Raw genomic sequence first — 25,591 nt, 5'->3', positions numbered from 1 at the left:
TGTCCATGAATGGCAGAGTTGACATGACCAGGACATCACAATAGTCATGGTTGATGGCTCTGCTTTGGAAATATAGATATACAATGTATATACTGTGTGGACAAAGGTATAAAGGATAAAGCCTATTTTCCATGATCCTGTTTCATCAGAACACAAACTATTTTGCTCATATGAATGGGAAAGTGGAGAGGGAAAAAGAGAAACACAACAGCTATTGCCATAGAGGCCAAAAGTAACCATTCTGCATGAGCTAGAATATTGATGAAGAAGCTGTGAGCTCCACACTCAATGAAAGGAATAAATGTTTTGCAAAAAAATCATCAGAAGCCATCTTGGGGACAATGGTGGAGATGTATTTCAGGTCCATGAGGAGAGTCAAGTCGAAAATACATGGATATGGGGAGATGGGTGTCCATGAGGATAAAGATGATCGCAACAGGCTGCCAAAGAAAGCCATAAAGAAAATGAGTACAATGAAAATGAAATGAAACAGGGCAATACTTGATGATGTTTACATCAATCTTGATTGTTGTTTACATCAGACTTGATGGTTGTTTACAACCCCACAAAAGGAAATCTGTTAATGTTTGGTTGCAATTTTCCATTTTCTATTCAGTGCTTTTTCTGAAAAAGAAAAACTCATGTGTGGTAAATAAAGAAATATAAAAATTTTACTTGTTTTTCTTCAGATTATTTGAGGTTAATTGTGAAGTTTTCATTAAATACTCATTTTCCACATGTACCCTCCTTAATACCAGTCACCTGGTGATGTGCTCTGGGTGTTAAACACAACTAATGAATTGTTGGACAGTACATTAAAAACTAATGATATACTGTATGTTGGCTAATTGAATAATAAAAAGAAATACTAATTTCCCTAAATGAATAATCAAAATATCTTATTTTGAAAAAAAGTTCTATGTAGTTCACAAAGTCACAATGAAAGGTGGTAAGTGTATGCATTCAAAATCTGTAAATAATCCATAATATAATAAAAATTAAATATCTATAAAAATTATATATTCATATAATTTCAAAATTAATACTTGTTTTACTTGTTTCATTAAGAATAGCTTAATTAAAATTGCTTTATTGCTCTTGGGGAAGCTTATTTTTCATTTTTCATAATGTTCATGAGGGAATATCTCCTCCTTCTGGCCTTTGCTCCTTTCCTCTTTAAGGGCACTTGATAGAAATCCTCCTATGTATTTGGAGTCTTATTTGAGAAACATTAATCTTTTCTTCTGAAGTTGGCCTATTGTTTTTACAAGTAATGAACCTTATCCAGAAGATTTGGAGAAGCACAGAAACCAGATTGGTTTATCAACTATTCTGAAATTCTCAGACTTCCCCAGAGGGTTCCAATTTACTCTTACTTCTAGAAGAGGGTCTACATGTAGTCAATTTAATCCTGTATTTCTGGCCAGGCAAATAGCCAATCCTGTCTGTCTATGCCTCCCAGGAATGGCAAGCTTAAACCTACAGCTGTAACTGATAATAATTGGTTGAAGTTAGGTTCTAATACTCTTTCTGCCCCTAACTGTGTGATCTTGAGTAAGACACTTTACAAACACCCTGACACTATTTGCTCCTCTGCAATATGGTGATAATAATCTAGGATCTTTCTGCTTTAGAAGCCTCTTATAAGATTCGATAAGAAACATAGATGATGGGGCACCTGGGTGGCTCAGTGGATTAAAGCCTCTGCCTTCGGCTCAGGTCATGATCCCAGGGTCCTGGGATCGAGCCCCACATCGGGCTCTCTGCTCAGTGAGGAGCCTGCTTCCTCCTTTCTCCTCTCTCTCCGCCTGCCTCTCTGCCTACTTGTGATCTCTGTCTGTCAAATAAATAAATAAAATCTTTAAAAAAAAAGAAACATAGGTGATAATTGTTTTTAAATTATAATGATTACTTAAATATAAGGACACAGGGAAAGGTAGTATTAAGAAAGGAATCAAGGAAAGCAGATAGTGCCTATATTGACTGATAAAACACATAGGATATAATTAAATTTTTTGGAAGATTTTATTTGTTTATTTGGGAGAGAGACAATGCATGAGCAAGGGAAGTGGCAAGCAGGGGGAAAGGAAGAAGCAGACTGCCCCCCTGAGCAGGAAGCCCCATGAAGAGCTTGATCCCAGGGCTCTGGGATCATAACCTGAGCTGAAGGCAGACACTTACCCCACTGAACCACGCAGGTGCCCCAGAATTAAATATTTAAATAACTTATCAATCTCATAGAAGATATGAAGTCATGAAGTAGTGTCCAGGGTCATGGCAATACTGTTTGAGGTTCCTGGGAGTAACATAAAGAACCATTTACCTATCCCCTACCATGAATCAGTTAGGTCTAGCCTGTCAGAGGATAAAGTTATGATTAGGATTAAGGATCACTGGGTGTGGTGCATAAACAATGAATTTTCGGACACTGAAAAGAAATAAAGTAAAATTTAAAAAATCACAAAATAGAAATAATTCACTAAAATTTAACATCCATAATGTAAATCAATCAAAATGAAACATAACCAATAAACTTATTTAAAATACAAAAAAAAAAGAATCTCTGAAGAAATCAAATATCAGAAACTGGTGATAGCCATAGGAAAATAGTGAAGATACAATAGAGCACAGTCAATATCTCCTATGGATGAATTCTGAAGATAGAATGCAAGGTCTCTAAAACATTTGAAAAGAGTGGACCTCAAACAAATCTAAAGGAACCTACACTTGTAAAGAAGAGAGCCTGAAGGGAGAATAGGTTACCTAACAGTGCTGTTTGGACATGGATACATTTGCTGATGGACATTAAAAAGTCCAAAGTACATCCTTAATTCAGGGCAGTTTTACAATACCTGGTCTGGTTAAATATATCAGATAAGCAAATCTGAATAAATATAAAATAAGCAAAAACTCAGGCTCCTAAGAAAACACTGAATATACACACTTCTGCCTTTGCTCACACTGTTATTTCCATGTCAAGTGTGTCATTGCTTCTGTATATCCAGTCTTACAAAGTATTTCTAATTCAATTTTCACTGGAAAAACCACATAATCTCTTATATACAGTAAAGTTGTTGAAGGTACCCATCAAGGACGATACAATATGTTGTACTCCATAACATAATGAAATTGAACCTAATTTTCAATGGGGATATTAAGACTTTCATAGATAGTTTCTGTTGCTAGATTAAGACTTGCATATTTCTGTCTGTATGGGAAATTGCATTCTGGGTATAAATTAGACTATTGTTATATGGTGATCATATAATTAATCTATATTTCTCAGCATCATGCAAAAAGTAGGTGCTCATAAAAGCTTGTTTGGTGATTTAAAGGAATATATATAAAATATATTTAAAGGAATATTTATACTGAAAGGATTTAAAAGAATATATAATATATATAAATTGTATTTATAATTAAATATATGTATATAATATTCCTTTAAATATATATATTGAGAGCGAGATAGTCACTGCATCTTGGCAGATTGGTTGAACTTGTTGAATACAAATAGAAAGTCTACCTGGATCTCCATTAACTATGATATCATACTGTAGTATGTTCTGACTTTTGTAGTTCTCCAAACTGTCTTCATAAATGGTACATTAACTACTAAAACATTAAAAATTGTCTCTGGAAGATTATTTGCTTTTTGCTTTGATGTTGTGGTTCTATTAAAAAGGATATGTGATGCCTTCTTTTCTCACTAAGGAAGTGGAGGTGTGAAGGACTGGGTGCAGAACAAAGATAATATCTCACAAGACTAGTTACTCCTTCCTTCTTTCATCTATATTTTCAACTCTTTCTTTTATTTCCAATGAACTGAATAAAGTATTGATAAAATCAGACCTAAGTTCCATCTTAATTATTTGAAGTACCGTGTGTGTGTGTGTGTGTGTGTGTGTGTGTGTGTTTATAGTAGCCAGGAATCTCCTCCTGCTTTTGCTTCTATTTCAGCTCCTGTTCTAGCTTGCCATTCTGTAGTTACTCTCCTCTGGGCCATTCTTCTCCTTGGTCTGTGATGGATGCTCAGTTAGATTCTAATTGTATTTCTGTGGGTTTGTTCCACCTACAGATCAATGAGAAGTTATTGCCTTATTTTTATACTTAAACATTTGTGGAACTGGGTAAATGGAAGAGCAACTATAGAAAGAAGAAGGCCACAGAAGAACTACATATAGCCTAGGACAAAGGTGAGAGAGGTATATAAGGAAAACTTAACCTTTGTTATTGGTTATTGGTAGCTTATAGGCTGGTTGCATATGGACTTCAAATTGTATTTAGTATCACCTCTTAATTCTCTCCTCAGCCTATCTCCTTTGGTATCCACTGTCAATGGCATAAAAACATAGTTTCCTTGGCCTGACATCTAGTCTAGCCCTAGCCTCCTTTCCTTAGTCACACCTTCATCTTTTTTTTTTTTTTCCACTCCAGCCAAATTAGTGTTTTCATTCTCTTGCGCTTTTTCATCTCTGTGCCTCCTGATCCCTCTGACACCCTCTATTCTTCAGCCTATTACTATCTCAGCATCCCTTACCATGATGGTTTACCTTTATCCTTTACCTAGCTCATTCATGAATATTTCTCTATTTTTATCACATTCAGTGATGTCTCTTTACTTTGTGCTCCTATATCACCCATTAACTGGGCCACACTTACTATACTTAGCATATATTCTTAGCATATCTGGCATAGAATCTAAATTAGATAGGTTATTTAAAGATTGCCTTTGTATAATAAGAGTTTATGAATGGCAATCTGGGTGGAAAGAGTCAGAGAATGGAGGGGAGTTTTTTAACGGACCTGACTTGATTCTGCATTTGCAAGATCAAGAAAATGCTATTTATCAATATTATAAAATGAAGGAGTAGGATCTGATGGAAAGAAAGAGAGCTAAAAACCTTTTCCTCCCCCAACTCGTGCCATTCCTTAATGTGGTCATTGTCAATGCCCTCATTTCAGGGGAAGAAAATAGTGAGAACCAAAGTATTGCTAGAATTCTATAGTGAGTAATTCCACAGTAAGTGGTATTATAATAAGAACTCAGATCCACAAATCCTTTATCAGTCCTGTTCTTTTTTAACTACCTTATTCTACTTTTTGTACTACTCATTTAACTCACTCATATGTTACTTTTATTTTACCAGATTGAAAAAAAATCTATTAGTAGTTGATTATTAACAGATTTATTTTTTAGGTCCTTAACTAGTTTATATTTTTGCTTTGTAGTTTTTTACCTTCTATTAATTTAAATAATAATAAAGCCCTAGGAGGCAAAATGCAGTGTTCTCCAGTATGTCTATGCCAGCATTATAAAGTGGATATTGCTAATTATCATCATTGATATCTTGAGTAAGTCATTGTGCCTCTCTGGGCTTGATTTTTTCATTTTTTAAACCACAGGTGTGTAATGCAAGCTTTCTAAGCTCTCTTTCAATTCTAACATTCCAACAAAGCTAATTTCTTATGTTAAAATTGTTTTAAAAATCTCAATGCAAGGATTTAATACTTTACATTAGCAAGACATGACATAATAACTACTGTCTTAACAAGGTACAAAACCTAAAATTTACATTAGATCAGTTTTAGCTGATTGAACAGTAGAATGGCGAGTCAAACCCGACTCTAGCAAACAGGTTCATTTCACTTTATCTCTGTTACTTTGAGTTCTAACAATGAGCAATTATTGGTTTCTACACTTCCTTGGGCATTAGAATTGGGCAATCCTGGACCTAAATGTCAGCTCTACTATCAACTATTTGACTTTGATTGAGTTACTTGGTCTGTCTATGATCAGTTTCCTCACTGAGAATTGAAGCTAAAAATAAGATAAAGGAGAAATATACATAAAAACTCTTAGTACAATGGCACCTAGAAGGTGTGTAAGTAATTCTGGTGTTGACAATCTACATCATGTGCAATATTACCAAGGAGTGGCTTTTTATTACATCTTTTTTATGTGATTGTGGTACTGTATTTCAATCTTCAGTTAAGCTTGCAGTTCAGGAGATGGTAATGGTGAAAGAACATGAAATGATGTCTCTTGAAATCTGTCTCAACACATAGGCTACAAATTCATATTTAAAATTTATATGAAAAAAAGGAGAAGGAATTAAAAATGTCAGATGGCAGGTGAGGTGTTTCAAAGTAGCTCAGATAGAAGCATATGAGAAAAGTGTAAGCAGTCAAAAGAATTTGTATGAGCTAGCTTCTAAAACATGTAGCCACTCTAGTCCTCTGTATAAAAATAGAAATCTCAGTATCTAATAACAGATGCTGATTCAGGGACATAGCTAAACTTTGTCATATGCAAATAAGCACTGGGTGAGATAACTATTTCCATGGAAATTACAACTTATTCTTATTTAAATGTCTGAATTCTACTACTAGTAATTATATCTTCATATCTTGGTTTGACTCAATTTAAAAATATGATGTTAATACCTAAAAGCTGACTCAGGGTGGCCACAACCAAGACAGGTGGCATGAATCTGGTTTAAAAAATATGAATAAAATAAGTCAAGCAGAGAGAGTCAATTATCATATGGTTTCACTTATTTGTGGAGCATAACAAATAACATGGAGGACATGGGGAGTTAGAGAGAAGGGAGTTGGGGGAAATTGGAAGGGGAGGTGAATTATGAGAGACTATGGACTCTGAAAAACAATATGAGGGGTTTGAAGTGGCAGGGGGTGGGAGGTTGGTGTGGTGTAAAAATAATGTATACTGTTATGCTGAAAATAAATTTTAAAAATCTTTAATAAAAAATGAAAAAAAATAATAAGAATAAAAATTAATAAATGAAAGAAAGAGAGAGACAGGGAATGAAAGAAAGAAAGACTCAGTTAAGAACAAGGTAAGTAATGAAGCCATATAAAGAAACCAGCTTGCTAGAGCTCCCTATACACTAACCTTGAGTCCAAACTAACCTTAAGCCAGCAAAGTGACAATGATTACTTTATGGAAACTAAAATTGTTTACAGTCTTCCAGGTCTGAGGTTTGTCATGTTTCTGTTTTCTCTTTGGCCTTGACTTTGTTACTGATGAACATGCACTGTCACCTGTATTTGCTGATGATTCTGAGAAAATGTTGCTGTTGTAGGGAAAGAGTATGGTCTGGGACTTAGAAGACCAAAAATCTTGTTCATGCTCTGCTGCTCATTTGCTTTGACCCAACACAAATCATTAGTTCTTTTTAGGCTTCAATTTGTTTCTTTCAAGTGAAAGTGTTGGAATTTATAGTCTCTGGGGCCCTTTCTAGGTCCACCATTCCAGTGGCTCTAACAAGGGACCTCAAACTTTCTCAAAAAGTCCAGGCATATTGATGCGTGTGCATGGGGCATGGGAAAACCATAAGGCACAAAGTCTCTGAGGTAGAGGAGTAAAGGCTATAGAAAGTTGCAATTTTAAAGAAGTAAAGATTAAATGATGATACATTTTATGGCTGCTGATACTACAGTCAGGCCTCTTCATTCATCCTCTGCTTATGTGGACCCATGTGGACCATAAGGAATGGTACTGTTATCAGGGAACAGCTAGTGATATGCAAACAAGGACCAGACCCAAGTCCAGTTAAATAGGGAAGTAGGAAAAGTATTTTTCCTTTTCTCTTTCTGGAAGGTTCTATTAAAAATCTTATTTGCAATGTTAAAAAAAATGGCTTCAAAACATTAATGAAAATGGCATGTTGTAAATCAATGTGCACATTACAATTTCATTTAGAGTGAAAAGTGGTCCCAAATGAAGCATATATCTATAAAATATAGATGAAAAATAAAATTGACTAAAGTGAAAAATGGCCAAAAATGATGTATCTATAAAATGTAGATGTAAAAAATAAAAGTTAAAAATCAACTTAAAAACATTTGGTAAAATAATACACTAGTTGAAATGGGGGAAAAAGAAAAAAAATGAAGTGGAAAATTTTAGACAGAGATAAATGAATCTTGAGAAAATACCTCAAGCTCAATATACTATTTTACTGTGGCGCTGGAGCTTTACAGTTTGTGGAATCCATAAACTAGGTGTCCACTGGCTCTTCCAGTTGGTCTTCTGGGGCAGGATCCTGCTGTGCTACTTCTCAGTTTTCTTTGCTTGGGTGTAGTTGCACCACCCCTTGCCATGGAGCTGAGCTCAATGTAAACAGTTTCTCTCACTTTATGAAAGGTAGCCTCTGGAGCGATGTCCCTCAGCGGAACAGACTTTTAAAAGTCCTGATTTTGTGCGCTGTTGCTCCGCAAATTGCCGGGCGCCGGCCCCTCCCCCCGGGGTCTATCTTCCTGTCACTTTGGATTCCCTTCAGCGCCAGTCCTACCTTTCAGAAAGTGGTTGTTTTTCTGTTTCCAGAATTGCTGTTCTTTTTCTCTTCCATCTGCCGATGGATTTTCAGGTGTTTGCAATCTTTAGATAAGCTATCTAGCTGATCTCCGGCTAGCTGAAGTAGTCTCAGCCTGCTACTTCTCCGCCATCTTGACTCCTCCCTCCTCCTTCATATACTCTTATCTGGACAAAATGTCAAGACGGAAAAATTCACCACAAAAAAAAGAACAAGAGGCAGTACTGAAGGCAAGGGACCTAATCAATACAGACATTGGTAATATGTCAGATCTAGAGTTCAGAATGACAATTCTCAAGGTTCTAGCCGGGCTCAAAAAAGGCATGGAAGATATTAGAGAAACCCTGTCGAGAGATATAAAAGCACTTTTTGGAGAAATAAAAGAACTAAAATCTAACCAAGTTGAAATAAAAAAGCTATTAATGAGGTACATTAAAAATGGAGGCTCTCACTGCTAGGATAAATGAGGCAGAAGAGAGAATTAGTGAAATAGAAGAACAAATGACAGAGAATAAAGAAGCTGAGCAAAAGAGGGACAAACAGCTACTGGAGCACAAGGGGAGAATTCGAGAGATAAGTGACACCATAAGACGAAACAACATTAGAATAATTGGGATTCCAGAAGAAGAAGAAAGAGAGAGGGGAGCAGAAGGTATACTGGAGAGAATTATTGGGGAGAATTTCCCCAATATGGCAAAGGGAACGAGCATCAAAATTCAGGAGGTTCAGAGAACGCCCCTCAAAATCAATAAGAACAGGCCCACACCCCGTCAACTAATAGTAAAATTTACAAGCCTCAGTGACAAAGAGAAAATCCTGAAAGCAGTCCGAGAAAAGAAGTCTGTAACATACAATGGTAAAAATATTAGATTGGCAGCTGACTTATCCAAAGAGACCTGGCAGGCCAGAAGGAGCTAGCATGATATTTTCAGAGCACTAAACGAGAAAAACATGCAGCCAAGAATACTATATCCAGCTAGGCTATCATTGAAAATAGAAGGAGAGATTAAAAGCTTCCAGGACAAACAAAAACTGAAAGAATTTGCAAACACCAAACCAGCTCTACAAGGAATCTTGAAAGGGGTCCTCTAAGCAAAGAGAGAGCCTACAAGTGGTAGATCAGAAAGGAACAGAGACCATATACAGTAACAGTCACCTTACAGGCAATACAACGGCACTAAATTCATATCTCTCAATAGTTACCCTGAATGTTAATGGGCTAAATGCACCTGTCAAAAGACACAGGGTATCCGAATGGATAAAAAAACAAAACCCATCTATATGTTGCCTCCAAGAAACTCATTTTAAGCCTGAAGACAACACCAGATTTAAAGTGAGGGGGTGGAAAAAAATTTACCATGCTAATGCACATCATAAGAAAGCAGGAGTGGCAATCCTTATATCAGATCAATTAGATTTTAAGCCAAAGACTATAATAAGAGATGAGGAAGGACACTAGATCATACTCAAAGGGTCTGTCCAACAAGAAGATTTAACAATTTTAAATATATATGCCCCCAACGTGGGAGCAGCCAACTATATAAACCAATTAATAACAAAATCAAAGAAACACATTAACAATAATACAATAATAATAGAGGACTTTAACACTCCCCTTACTGAAATGGACAGGTCATCCAAGGAAAAGATCAGCAAGGAAATAAAGGCCTTAAACGACACACTGGACCAGATGGACATCACAGATATATTCAGAACATTTCATCCCAAAGTAACAGAATACACATTCTTCTCTAGTGCACATGGAACATTCTCCAGAATAGATCACATCCTCGGTCCTAAATCAGGACTTAACCGGTATCAAAAGATTGGGATCATTCCCTGCATATTTTCAGACCACAATGCTCTAAAGCTAGAACTCAACCACAAAAGGAAGTTTGGAAAGAACCCAAATACATGGAGACTAAACAGCATCCTTCTAAAGAATGAATGGGTCAACCGGGAAATTAAAGAAGAATTGAAAAAAATCATGGAAACAAATGATAATGAAAATACAACGGTTCAAAATCTGTGGGACACAACAAAGGCAGTCCTGAGAGGAAAATATATAGCGGTACAAGCCTTTCTCAAGAAACAAGAAAGGTCTCAGGTACACAACCTAACCCTACACCTACAGGAGCTGGAGAAAGAACAAGAAAGAAACCCTAAGCCCAGCAGGAGAAGAGAAATCATAAAGATCAGAGCAGAAATCAATGAAATAGAAACCAAAAAAAAACAAGAGAACAAATCAACGAAAGTAGGAGCTGGTTCTTTGAAAGAATTAATAAAATTGATAAACCCCTGGCCAGACTTATCGAAAAGAAAAGAGAAAGTACCCAAATAAATAAAATCATGCATGAAAGAGAAGAGATCACAACTAACACCAAGAAATACAAACTATTATAAGAACATACTATGAGCAACTCTACGCCAACAAATTTGACAATCTGGAAGAAATGGATGCATTCCTAGAAACATATAAACTACCATAACTGAACCAGGAAGAAATAGAAAGCCTGAACAGACTCATAACCAGTAAGGATATTGAAACAGTCATTAAAAATCTCCAAAGAAACAATAGCCCAGGGCCAGACGGCTTCCCGGGGGAATTCTACCAAACATTTAAAGAAGAACTAATTCCTATTCTCCTGAAACTGTTCCAAAAAATAGAAATGGAAGGAAAACTTCCAAACTCATTTTATGAGGCTGCATCACCTTGATCCCAAAACCAGACAAGGATCCCACCAAAAATGAGAGATATAGACCAATATCCTTGATGAACACAGATGCGAAAATACTCAACAAAATACTTGCCAATAGGATTCAACGGTACATTAAAAGGATTATTCACCACGACCAAGTGGGATTTATTCCAGGGCTGCAAGGTTGGTTCAATATCCGCAAATCAGTCAGTGTGATGCAACACATCAATAAAAGAAAGAACAAGAACCATATGATACTCTCAATAGATGCTGAAAAAGCATTTGACAAAGTACAGCATCCCTTCCTGATCAAAACTCTTCAAAGTGTAGGGATAGAGGGCACATACCTCAATATCACCAAAGCCATCTATGAAAAACCCACCACAAATATCATTCTCAATGGAGAAAAACTGAAAGATTTTCCGCTAAGGTCAGGAACACGGCAGGGATGTCCATTATCACCACTGCTATTCAACATAGTACTAGAGGTCCTAGCCTCAGCAATCAGACAACAAAAGGAAATTAAAGGCATCCAAATCGGCAAAGAAGAAGTCAAATTATCACTCTTCGCAGATGATATGATACTATATGTGGAAAACCCAAAAGACTCCACTCCAAAACTGCTAGAACTTATACAGGAATTCAGTAAAGTGTCAGGATATAAAATCAATGCACAGAAATCAGTTGCATTTCTCTACACCAACAGCAAGACAGAAGAAAGAGAAATTAAGGAGTCAATCCCATTTACAATCACACCCAAAACCATAAGATACCTAGGAATAAACCTAACCAAAGAGGCACAGAATCTATACTCAGAAAACTATAACGTACTCATGAAAGAAATTGAGGAAGACACAAAGAAATGGAAAAATGTTCCATGCTCCTGGATTGGAAGAATAAATATTGTGAAAATGTCTATGCTACCTAAAGCAATCTACACATTTAATGCAATTCCTATCAAAGTACCACCCATCTTTTTCAAAGAAATGGAACAAATAATTCTAAAATTTATATGGAACCAGAAAAGACCTCGAATAGCCAAAGGGATGTTGAAAAAGAAAGCCAACGTTGGTGGCATCACTATTCCGGACTTCAAGCTCTATTACAAAGCTGTCATCATCAAGACAGCATGGTACTGGCACAAAAACAGACACATGGATCAATGGAACAGAATAGAGAGCCCAGAAATAGACCCTCAACTCTACAGTCAACTAATCTTCGACAAAGCAGGAAAAATATGTCCAATGGAAAAAAGACAGCCTCTCAATAAATGGTGCTGGGAAAATTGGATAGCCACATGCAGAAAAATGAAATTGGACCATTTCCTTACACCACACACAAAAATAGACTGAAAATGGATGAAGGACCTCAATGTGCGAAAGGAATCCATCAAAATCCTTGAGGAGAACACAGGCAGCAACCTCTTCGACCTCTGCCACAGCAACATCTTCCTAGGAACAACGCCAAAGGCAAGGGAAGCAGGGGCAAAAATAAACTAATGGGATTTCATCAAGATCAAAAGCTTTTGCACAGCAAAGGAAACAGTTAACAAAATCAAAAGACAACTGACAGAATGGGAGAAGATATTTGCAAATGACATATCAGATAAAGGACTAGTGTCCAGAATCTTTAAAGAACTTAGCAAACTCAATACCCAAAGAACAAATAATCCAATGAAGATATGGGCAGATGACATGAACAGACATTTCTGCAAAGAAGACATCCAGATGGCCAACAGACACATGAAAAAGTGCTCCATATCACTCGGTATCAGGGAAATACAAATCAAAACTACAATTAGATATCACCTCATACCAGTCAGAATGGCTAAAATCAACAAGTCAGGAATTGACAGATGCTGGCGAGGATGCGGAGAAATGGAAGCCCTCCTACACTGTTGGTGGGAATGCAAGCTGGTGCAGCCACTCTGGAAAACAGCATGGAGGTTCCTCAAAATGTTGAAAATAGAACTGCCCTATGACCCAGCAATTGCACTATTGGGTATTTACCCTAAAGATACAAACGTAGTGATCCAAAGGGGCACATGCACCCGAATGTTTATAGCAGCAATGTCCACAATAGCCAAACTATGGAAAGAACCTAGATGTCCATCAACAGATGAATGGATCAAGAAGAGGTGGTATATATACACAATGGAATACTATGCAGCCATCAAAAGAAATGAAATCTTGCCATTTGTGACAACATGGATGGAACTAGAGCGCATCATGCTTAGCGAAATTAGTCAAGCGGAGAATGACAATTATCATATGATCTCCCTGATATGAGGAAGTGGTGATGCAACATGGGGGCTTAAGTGGGTAGGAGAAGAATAAATGAAACAAGATGGGATTGGGAGGGAGACAAACCATAAGTGACTCTTAATCTCACAAAACAAACTGAGGTTTGCTGGGGGGAGGGGGTTTGGGAAAAGGGGGTGGGATTATGGACATTGGGGAGGGTATGTGCTTTGGTGAGTTCTGTGAAGTGTGTAAACCTGGTGATTCACAGACCTGTACCCCTGTGGATAAAAAGATATGTTTATAAAAAATAAAAAATTAAAAAAAAATTTACACTATAAATGGTTATATTAAGAAAAAAAAAGTTCAGGGACACATGTATGTCTCAGTCAGTTGAGTGTCCCACTCTTGGAATTGGCTCAGGTCATGATTTCACAGTGGTTGAGCACTGAATCAGGCTCTGTTCTCAGCAGCGTGTCTGAAGACTTTCTCCCTCTGCCCCTCCATTCCCTTTCTCTCTCTTTTAAATAAATAAATAAATCTTTTAAAAAACCTTAATGGAGTGAGGCAAGATGGCAGAGGAATAGGGGACCATATTTCAACCGGTCACCTGAATTGAGCTGTATATCTGCCAGATGACTCTGAACACCCATGAAATCCGCCTGAGATGTTAGAAAATATATATCAAGATTTTTAACAATAAAATATCTCTGGCAGCCAGTTTCAAGGTGTGAAGCAGGGAGCTGCAATTCTGCAGGCAGATTAGAAGATAAATGGAAGGGGGAGGTAGCTGTCATAGATACTGGGACTGGGGAGTTGAAATACCACAGGAGAGAGCAAAGACATGCCTGGATCTGGAAGCAAGGGCTGGGAGTGCTATTGTGGGGCACACAGCCCAGGTTGCTGCGGTTTTCATCAGCACAGACAAAATGGAGTCAGTGTGATCTGGAGGGCTTTCTGGAGGACAGTCTGCTATCTCTCTGTTCTGAGACAAAAGTTTGGACACAGGCACTTCTACTCTGACTCTTGGAAGGGACACAGAAACCCACAAGGGAAAGCTGCCAGAGAACAAAACCCCCTAAACTGGTTTTCACTGAGCCCAACTCTTCCACATGGGGCAAGGCAATTCCGTCCAAAAAGGGTTGCCTAAGTAACAGCATGGCAGGTCCTTATCCCCCCGAAGAAAGGCTGAAAGAAAAAGAGGCAAGGAACACTAAAGTCTCTATAAAAGAGGAGCATTTTACTTGGATTGTAGTCAATAGTTTGAACTATCTACATTCCCTCAACCACCTGCCAGCAGAATGACTAGGAGGAGGAACCCCCAACAGAGGAAAACTTCAGAGACTGTAACCTCTACCACATAACTAATGGATATGAACATAAGCAGTATGTCAGAAATAAATTTCAGGGTAACACTTATGCAGACAATAGTAGGTTGGATAAAGCCATTTGAGGCAGCATAAAATCTCTAAAGGCAGAAGTAAAAGCTATCTGGTAGAACTTAAAAATGTTATCAGTGAGATCCAATTTAATCTAGATACTCTAACAGCTAGGGTAAATGAGGCAGAAGATCGAATTAGTGATCTAGAAGACAAACTGATAGAAAGGAAGGATCAGGATGAGGCCTGGAACAAATAGCTTAGCATCCATGAAACAGAATTAGAGAATTGAGCATTTATAAGCATCTTCCCATATTATTTTTTTGTCAGTGTTTCTGTGTATTTGTTTTGTTTTTATACTATATAAATCTTATTCTTGGGGCCCATTTTGGCTTTTTTTTTCTTTTCCTTTTGTCAGTCTTTTTGTTTGTTTTTGCTTTTGTGCCTTATAAATCTTACTTTGGGGGCTCATTTTGGCTGGGTTTTTTTTTTCTCTCTCTCTCTCTCTCTTTCTTTTTTTTTTTTTTTTTTTTTTTTTTTGGTGGTGACTTCTGATTGCTCCAAAACTTTCCAGGGTGCACCCTGCCTGGATTGTGACTGATATATTCAGTTATACATCCTCTCAACCACCTCTCACCAAAATGACTAAGAGGAGGAACACCCAACATAGGAAAAATTCAGAAACTGTGGCCTTTGCCACAAAACTATTGGATATGGACTAAAACAATATGTCAGCAATATAATTCAGGGTAACGATAATCCAGGTAATGGCTAGGTTGGAGAAGACAATTAATGGCAACATAGAATCTCTAAGGGCAGAAGTGGGAGCTGATCTGGATATGCTATCAATGAGATCTAATCTAATCTAAATACTCTAACAGTATTAAATAAATACTAAATACTCTAGGGTAAATGAGGCAGAAGATCAAATTAGTGATCTAGGAGAGAAACTGATAGAAAAGAAGAATCAGGAGGAGTTCTGGAAGGAACAGCTTAGAAATCATGAAAACAGAACTAGGGAAATAAATGATGGCATGAAATATTCCAATGTCAGAATTACTGGGATCCCTGAACGGGTGGAGAGAGAAAGGACTAAAATGTATAGCTGGGCAAATTCTAGCTGAGAATTTCCCTAAACTGGAGAATGAAACAAGTGTTCATATCCTAGAGGCAGAGAGGACCCCCCTCCCAGAACAATAAGGGTAGAGCGACCTCCAACCTCCAGGCATGTGATAGTGAAAGTCATGCATCTTAAATCCAGATATAACACCTTAAAGGCATCTAGGAGGAAGAGATTCCTTACATACAGAGGGAGGACCATCAGAGTAACAACAGACCTGTCCACAGAAACTGGGCAACCCGAAAGGGCTGGCAAGACATATTCAGAGCACTAAATGAGAAAAAAAAAATGCAGCCAAGAATACTTAATTCAGCAAGGCTGTCATTTACAATGTATGGAGAGATAAAGATCTTCCAAGACCAGCAAAAACTGAAAGGATATGTGACAACTAAGCCAGCCCTGCAAGAAATATTAAGGAAAGTTCTATAAAAGAAGAAAGATCCCAAGAGTGATGTCGAACAGAAATTTACAGAGACAATCTATAAAAACTAGGACCTCACAGGCACCATGGTGAAAATAAATACATATCTTTCAAAAATCACTCTCAACATGAATGGCCTAAATATTCCCATAAAATGGCCCAGTTCATAGATTGGATAAAATGACAGGACCCATCCATATTTTGTCTACAAGAGACTCATTTTGAACTTTTAGCTACATCCAGACTGAAAGTGAAGGGATGGAGAACCACCTTTTATGCCTACAGCCTCAAAAGAAAGCTGGGGTAGAGATTCTTATATCAGATAAATTATATTTTAAGCTAAAGACTGTAGTCAGAGATACAAAAGGACATTGCATCATTCTTAAAGGGTCTATTCAATAAGAAAACCTAACAATTGCTAATACCTATGTCCACAGCATAGGAGCAGCCAACTACATAAGCCAATTGTTAATCAAAATAAAGCACCACATTGACAAGAACATGTTAATTGTAGGGATCTTAACATGCCACTCTCAGCAATAGATAGATCATCTAAGCAGAAAATTAACAAAGAAACAAGAGCTTTGAATGATGCACTGTACCAGACAGACTATATAAATATATCTATATCTAGATCTATATCTGTATCTATCTCTTTACCATCCCACCCTAAAACAACAGAATAGACATACTTCTCAAGTGCACATGGAACTTTCTCCAGCATATATCACATACTGCTTCACAAATCAGGGCTCAACTGATACCAAAATATTGAGATTATTCTCTGCATATTCTCAGACCACAATGCTTTGAAACTAGAACTCAATCACAAGAAAATGTTTGGGAGAAATTTGAACACTTGGAAGCTAAAGAACGCCTTGGTCAAGAATGTTTGGGTCAACCAGGAAATCAAAGAAGAACTTAAACAATTCATGGACACCAGCAAAATTTAAAACACATTGGTCCAAAACCGATGGAATATGGCAAAGGTGGTCCTAAGGGGGCAATACATAGCCATCCAAGCCTCACTCAAAAAAATAGAAAAATCCTGAATACATAAACTCTCTTTACACCTTGAAGAACTGGAGAATCAACAATAAATTAAGCCTACTCCATGCACAGAAAGGGAAATAATTAAGATTAGAGCAGAGATCAATGAATTAGAAATGACAGTTACAGTAGAACACATAAATGAAACTAGAAGCTGGTTCTTTGAAAGAATTAATGAGATCAATAAACCACTGGCCAAACTAATCCAAAAGAAAAGAGAAAGGATGAAAATTAATAAAATTATAAATGAAAGGGGAGAGATTATGATTAACACCAAGGAAATTGAAACAATCCTCAGAAATAGTTTTCAACAGTTAGATGCCAAAAGGTTAAGCAACATAGAAGAAATGGATGCATTCCTGGAAACCTATAAACTTCCAAGACTGAAACAAGAAGTTGACAACCTGAATAGACCAATATACCAGTAACGAGATTGAAGCAGTGATCAAAAACCTCCCAAAAAACAAGAGCCCAGGACCTGACAGATTCCCTAGAGAATTCTACCAAACATTCAAAGAAGAAATAATGCCTATTCTCCTGAAGCTGTTTCAAAAAATAGAAACAGAAGGAACACTTCCATGCTCTTTCTATGAGGCCAGCATCAGCTTGCACCCCAAATCAGGCAAAGACCCTATCAAAAAAGAGAATTTCAGAACAATATCCCTGATGAATATGGATGCCAAGTTTCTCAAAAAGATCTTAGCTAATAGGATCTAACAGTACGTTAAAAAGATTATCCACCACCACCAAGGGGATTTATATGTGGGATGCAAGCGTGGTTCAATATTTGCAAATCAATCAGTATGATAGAACAAACGAATAAGTGAAAAGAGAAGAACCACATGGTCCTCTCAGTAGATGCAGAAAAAGCATTTGATAAAATATAGCATGCATTCCTGATTAAAAAATCTTCAAAGTATAAGGATAGAGGGAAAATTCCTCAACTTCATAAAACCCATCTACAAAAACCCACAACGAATATCATTCTCAATGGGGAAAAGCTTAGAGCCTTTCCCTTAAGATAAGGAACATGACAATGATTCCCCCTTTCATCACTGTTGTTCAACATAGTACTAGAAGTCATAGCAACAGCAATCAGACAACAAAAAGAAATAAAAGATATTCAAATTGGCAACGATAATTTTGTCAAAAATGGACAGAAGACATGAATAGACACTTCTTCAAAGAAGACATACAAATGGCTAGCAGACACATGAAAAAATGTTCATCATCATTACCATCAGGGATATTCAAATCAAAACTACATTAAGGTACCACATTACACCAGTCAGAATGGCCAAAATTAACAAGACAAGAAACAACAAATGTTGGAGAGAATATGGAGAAAGGGGAACCCTTTTACACTCTTGGTGGGAATGCAAGTTGGTGAAGCTATTTTGGAAAACAGTGTGGAGTTTCCACAAAAAAATTAAAAATAGGACTATCCTATAACCCAGCAATTATACTACTGGGTATTTACCCTAGAGATACAGATGTGTTGAAAAGAAGGGGCATCTGTACCCCAATGTTCATAGCAGCAATGTTCATAATAGCCAACCTGTGGAAAGAGCAAAGATGCCCTTCAACAGAAGAATGAATAAAGAATATGTGGTCCATATACAATGGAATATTACTCAGCCATCAGAAATGATGAAAACCCAACTTTTGCATTGAGATGGATGGGACTGGAGATTACACTGAGTGAAAGAAGTCAAACAGAGAAAGTCAATTATCACATGACTTCACTTGGGGAACATAAGGAATAGCATGGAGGACATTAAGAAAAAGACAGGAAAAGTGACGGTTGCTAAATCAGGGTTGGGGAGACAAACCATGAGAGACTGTGGACTCCAAGAAACAAACTGAGGGTTTTAGAAGGAAGGTGGTGGGGGGAATGGGTGAGTCTGGTGATTAGTATCATGGAGGGCATGTATTGCATGGTGCACTGTGTGTTATATGTGAACAATGAATCTTGGAACACTACATGAAAAACTAATAATGTACTGTATGATGACTAACATAACATAATAAAAATAATATTAGAGTGAAAAATTAAATAAAATTAAAATAAACAACATTACATCACAGGGAAATAGAAAAACAGGAAACTTATCTAAAATATAGTAGAGGAAGGAAACAACAGAGAAAAATCACAAAATAAATAAAATAGAGGTAAGAATAATGTAGTGAGTACGAACCTTTAATAAATAAAGTGTAATAAATAAATGAATAAATAAATAAATAATATGTAGTAAGTGCAAACCCCTACTAAATGAAAAACAGGAACAAAATACAAACTAATCACATAGCAAATAAGCCTAGACCATATGCGTGTAGTGATAACAAACTAACCACATAGCAAATACCACATAGCAAATAAGCCTAGACCATATGCGTGTAGTGATAAGATTAGCGCAGAGTAACAAGTTGTAAATATTTTAACTTGTGCGAAATATCGTAAACCAAAACATGTTTACGGTGTGTATATGTTTTTGGTGTGTAAGCATAAGAAAAATAAGCGATGTAATATGTTTATGAAGGAGACTTAGCACAGTATATAAAGAGGCATCGGGTTGGACTGAAGGGAAGCGAGTTCCCTGTCGGGAGAACATCATCGCTGGTGCTACTGATGCCCTGACAGTTCCATTGCCAACCACTCGCTGGTTCTCAGTCTCAACTTCTGCGGTGACCTCTCTGTCTAGATTGTGAGGTGACGTCTCCTTCTCCGTGACAACGTCAGCGGACCGTGACCGGACCACGATAGTGGTGCGGACCTCGTCCCAATAAAGATCAAGTGAGTTACATCATATCCATCACTCTATCTCTTCTTTACATGTTGCGACCTCCTGGCGGGACGCAGGGGTTTTGCTCACGACAGTTGGCGTAGTGGGCAGTCGTAGTCCGAGTCACGGGAGGAGTTGGTGAGATCGGCAGCTGAGGCGACAACCGCCGATGCAACGACACACCCGGCGGAGACAACTGCGTAAGCTCCTAAAGACAACCCAGAGGATCCTCCAGAATGCAATTAAAATGGGAGAGCTGATCCTAAAACTCTTGGAGGAAGGGGACAGAGACCACCGAGACAGGTCAACTACACGGGACCTCCCCAGTCTACCAGACCGCCTACCACTGCGGAAGTCTGGAGGGCCAGACTTCATCTCACTGGACAGCGACGAGGAAGACGACTGAACCAGATTGGCAACCCCCCACCCCAAACTAACTAACGGGAGGACGCAAGGCAAAGGGGAAGGGTGACACCCTCGCGTGGGCCGTGAGCTCCGGGCACGCGAGAAGGACGCCACAGACCCTGGGGAACGCACCCGCCTATTTCAGGCGAGCCCCAGCCAGCGAAAATAGATGAGGGGGTGGTTACTAAACAAGCTCGAGCACAGCATACATAACGACCTTAATCAAATTGAACATAAACTATATTGTAGCTACTTAAATTGGAGTTGGTTTCGATTTCAATACAAATTAAAACTTAGACTGGCACAATGTTTACTAAAATAAAAAGAGCCTTTACGAAACTCTCAGTCAGGGAAGACTGGAGAGAACTTAAGCCTCAATCTCCATGGAGAAATATAGAGAAAGTTGTACAAGATAAATTTCCCGAGTGCAGGAAAGGTACTAAACTTAATGATTTATTAATTGACCCAGAAAAGGTGCAGCCATTATTGGAAACGGCACACCGAAAAGAGGTGCCAGCAATTTTATGCAAAGTCATCGATGACGTAAACAATGACAGGCTCAAAGGCAAAAGACTAGTCAAAGAAGCCATCGGTAAATCAAAAAACCGCTTCCTGCAGATGGCTCTTGCAGAAGCTTACCAAGACATCGGTAATAATATGGCCCAATGTAACCCGGTTACAGTAATCAAAACATCAACTCCTATGAGAACGCCTGGTGAAGAAGTCCAGATCAGGGACATAGAAACCAGAGAGTATGGTAGACAAGAACTGGCATCCTTGAGAAATGGTTGCGCGCAAAACGGCCTTAATGACGCCGAATGGCTATTAAAATTATGGAATAAAGGAATGCATGGCATAAGACTCTCAAATCAGGAAATGAAAAATCTTAACCTATTGATAGACCAACCAAATGTAGCGGAGGCACTATAATTTTATTTAGAAACAGAAAACAGGGGCGCCTGGGTGGCTCAGTGGTTTGGGCTGCTGCCTTCGGCTCGGGTCATGATCTCAGGGTCCTGGGATCGAGCCCCGCATCAGGCTCTCTGCTCCGCAGGAAGCCTGCTTCTCTCTCTCTCTCTCTCTCTCTCTCTCTCTCTCTCTGCCTACTTGTGATCTCTCTCTGTCAAATAAATAAATAAAATCTTTTAAAAAAAAAAAAAAAAGAAAAGAAACAGAAAACACTGTCAGGACAGTTTTTGAATAGATAGCCATGGCATGGGTACAGGCATTCCCAGTTTTAGATATTGGAAGTCTAGACACAAGATGGAGAACACCAGAAAAAGGTATTAAGGTCATTAGGAAACTTTGCCTATTAGGAATAATCTATTATGGCGATTTAACCAGTCATCCAGGCAGATTCCAACTAACAGCATCAATGAAAAAAGCTTTTATTAGAGGCAGACCCAACAACATGACACTGGCTCTCAGTACAATTATGGCAGGAATGAACACAGGACATAACATAATAGAATACTTGAGGAATATGAGGGATATCAAACAAACCCCTAAATTATCCTTCTGGATATCTAGGCCGTGGCCTAGACAGTCTTCTAGCAATAAAACCTGGAACAGTAAGGGACAACCTACTGGGCGAATGCCTCACAGCCCAATGCAATGGGCCAATATTAGGAGGCAAAATGAGGGGCCTAATGCAAAAAACGACATAGGGGCTCCCCCGTCTGGCCAACGAGGGAGACCCATGGGGCCCAACAAGAGGCCGGAAGGGCTGCAGAGATATTTTCACCCAAGAGAACCACAGAAAGATCCCTACCCAGGAGTCCCTCAAAGACGATTTTATCTCAGAAAACCAATGCACAATGCCTACCAAGACAGGAGACGCCAGACACAGTCAGGGCAAACAGGGATAAGCCGCTTTCGCGATCGCAACCAATCTTTACCTTTACAGCGAAAATCCTTCTACAGAAGGACATAAGACCATATATACAGCTAACAGGCAGCCTCCAAGGAAGTAAATTCCATGATTCATTCTTAATAGATACCGGTAGTGAAATCACGTTAGTACGCCCAGAAATATTACCTATCAGTGAAGATACTTATAAACACTATACACCAGTTTGCATAAAAGGTGTAACAGGACAAGAAATAACGGGCTATAAAACATGCATGTCTTTGTATATATACGATAAGGAAGTAAGCATAGATATAGTTATATGTGCACATGCCCCGTGTAATATATTAGGTATAAGAGAAATCATAAAAATCTTTGGAGACTGGATACCATTGAAAAGACTTAAAACCATCAAAATGGATCCAGATAAACCCGAACGTATATGCTTGACTATAGAAGAATTAACAACTGTGAAAGTAGAGCCCATAGTTTTACCTAAGATTAAACCATGTTTCACACCATAATACCCCATTAAAGGGGGAAAGCAGGAAATTACTGATACCATCTTAGACCTATTAAATAGAGGAATTATCAAATATACACAAAACTTTAACAGCCCAGTATGGCCTGTTAAAAAGCCCAATGGAAAATGGAGAGTAACTGTAGATTATAGAAATATCAATAAGAATTCCCCTAAGATGCCAGGCCAACTACCAGACATAGAGAATATAACTAAAGAAATTACAGATTTCAAGCCAAAATGTATGGTCACTATCGATCTGACTGACATGTTCTTTGCTATACCCTTACATCCAGATAGCAGAGAAATCACATTTACATGGGAAGCCAAACAATATCAATTCACAAGAGTCCCACAAGGATACAAAAACAGTCCCATTATTGCCCATAGTGTTATCCATCAAACAATTCCATGGAACAAGATTCCAGAGAACACTAAGGTCCTAACATATGTGGACGATATCATCATTCTAGGAAAAAGAATTAAAACTAGCTATGGATATACTCATTGATGCATTACGGAACAATGGATGGACCATCAATATGGACAAAGTCCAGGGACCATCCCATCAGGTAAAATTTTTAGGGATTATATGGATGACAGAAGGCCCCAGTATTCCCGATTCGGTAATTAACATTATTAATAATATACCAGAGCCCACTAATAAAACCCAGGCACAACACCTGCTAGGATTATTTGGATATTGGAGGAGTCGTATTTTTCTTGTGTGTGGCTTGATGGACACAGTAATCATAAAACTATTGGTGGGAAAAAACCCCACCAATCCAGAAATCAACCCAATTACCAAATTTTACAGACACTTTTGGATATATAAAATGACCCCCTTCGGGTATGTTAAAACATGTCCCTCAGGGAGTCAGGGGGTGGAATGTAGTGAGTACGGACCTTTAATAAATAAAGTATAATAAATAAACAAATAAATAAATAAATAATATGTAGTAAGTGCAAACCCCTACTAAATGAAAAACAGGAACAAAATACAAACTAACCACATAGCAAATACCACATAGCAAATAAGCCTAGACCATATGCGTGTAGTGATAAGATTAGCGCAGAGTAACAAGTTGTAAATATTTTAACTTGTGCGAAATATCGTAAACCAAAACATGTTTACGACGTGTATATGTTTTTGGTGTGTAAGCATAAGAAAAATAAGTGATGTAATATGTTTATGAACATAATGTAAGTGATGTAATATGTTTATGAACAGTATATAAAGAGGCATCGGGTTGGACTGAAGGGAAGCGAGTTCCCTGTCGGGAGAACATCATCACTGGTGCTACTGATGCCCTGACAGTTCCGTTGCCAACCACTCGCTAGTTCTCAGTCTCAACTTCTGCGGTGACCTCTCTGTCTAGATTGTGAGGCAACATCTCCTTCTCCGTGACAACGTCAGCGGACCGTGACCGGACTATGATAGTGGTGCGGACCCTGTCCCAATAAAGATCAAGTGAGTTACATCATATCCATCTCTCTATCTCTTCTTTACACGTTGCGATCTCCTGGCGGGACGCAGGGGTTTTGCTCGCGACAAATAAGTAGTAAGATAACATTTAAAGTAATGGTCAGTTTTTCCAAAAATAAAAAGTAAAACTTAAACTAAGACAAACAAACAAAAATATTTCTATGCTTTAACTACATTAACTATGATGAAAAAAAAGGAGAGAGAAGACTCAAAAACACAAATGAGAAATGGAGAACAATACAACAGGTAAACACAGCAGTACATAGTATGATAATAGATTACTATAAACAATTATATACTAACAAATCAGATAACTTAGGGGAAAAAACAGATAATTCCTAAAAATGCACAAATTATGACAATTGAATCATTAATCTTACATCCAAGAAACATGAATTTTCCTTAGACCAATAAAAAGAATTAAAGTTAAATTAGGAATCAAAAATCTCCCAGCACAGAAAATCTCATGATCCTATGGTTTAACAAATTCTACCAAACATTTAAAAAATAATTAAGGAATATTTTTATCAAAATCTTTCAAATTATGGAATAAAGGGAAGACATTCACTTAAGATATGTCATGCCACTGTCTTCTATTATCCATAGTTTCCAAAGAGGAATTTTCTTAGGATAATCTTATTTAAATCTTATTATTAATCTTATCAAGAACATCTTTTGAGTGGTTACTTCACATAACCCTCTGCTTTCAAGATTCTCTATTTGTCCTGTCTTTCAAATATTTGATATTATAATATATCTCAGTGTGGATCACTTTAGGTTTACCTTGGAATTTTTGGAGCCTCTAGGATATGTACACTCATATAGTTCATCAAAATTTGGAAAGGTTTCTTGACCATTATTTATTCAAATACTGTTTCTGCCTCTTTCTGTCCTCTCCTTCTGGGACCCCATTATGTGTATGTTGGTATATGTGATGATGTTCTACAGGTCTCTTAGGCTTATTTTGTTTATTTATTTTTCCTTATTATTTTTGTTCCTTCAGACTAGATAATCTGTTTTTTTCAGACTGGATTATTTCAATGGGGTGTCTTCAAGTTCACTGATTCTTTCTTCAGTATACTTAAATTGTTGAATATTTCCAGTATATTTTTTTCATTTTAGCAGTTATATTTTTCAGCTTCAGTTCTGTTGATGTTTTTATTTCAATTTGGCTCCAGTTTATAATTTCTATTTCCTTATTGGTATTTTCTATTTGGTGAGACGTTCTTTCTTCTGTGTGGTTTTTTGTCATTGTTTCTTGTACATGGTTTCCTTTCACAGTTTGAGGGTGTTTAAGGTA

The 25,591-nt window shown here is 37.6% G+C and overlaps 1 long non-coding RNA gene across 1 annotated transcript in view; it reads right to left on the bottom strand.

The window, feature by feature from the left end:
- Positions 1-25,591, bottom strand: part of LOC309855593 — an 816,759-nt gene that overhangs the window by 737,206 nt on the left and 53,962 nt on the right. The gene's annotated exons all lie outside the window — the stretch shown is intronic.

This window comes from Mustela nivalis (genome assembly GCF_964662115.1).
Source record: "Mustela nivalis genome assembly, chromosome: X".
Taxonomy (NCBI): Eukaryota; Metazoa; Chordata; class Mammalia; order Carnivora; family Mustelidae; genus Mustela; species Mustela nivalis.
Note: the sequence above shows the minus strand (reverse complement) of the source record. Positions and strands in the feature narration are given on the sequence as shown.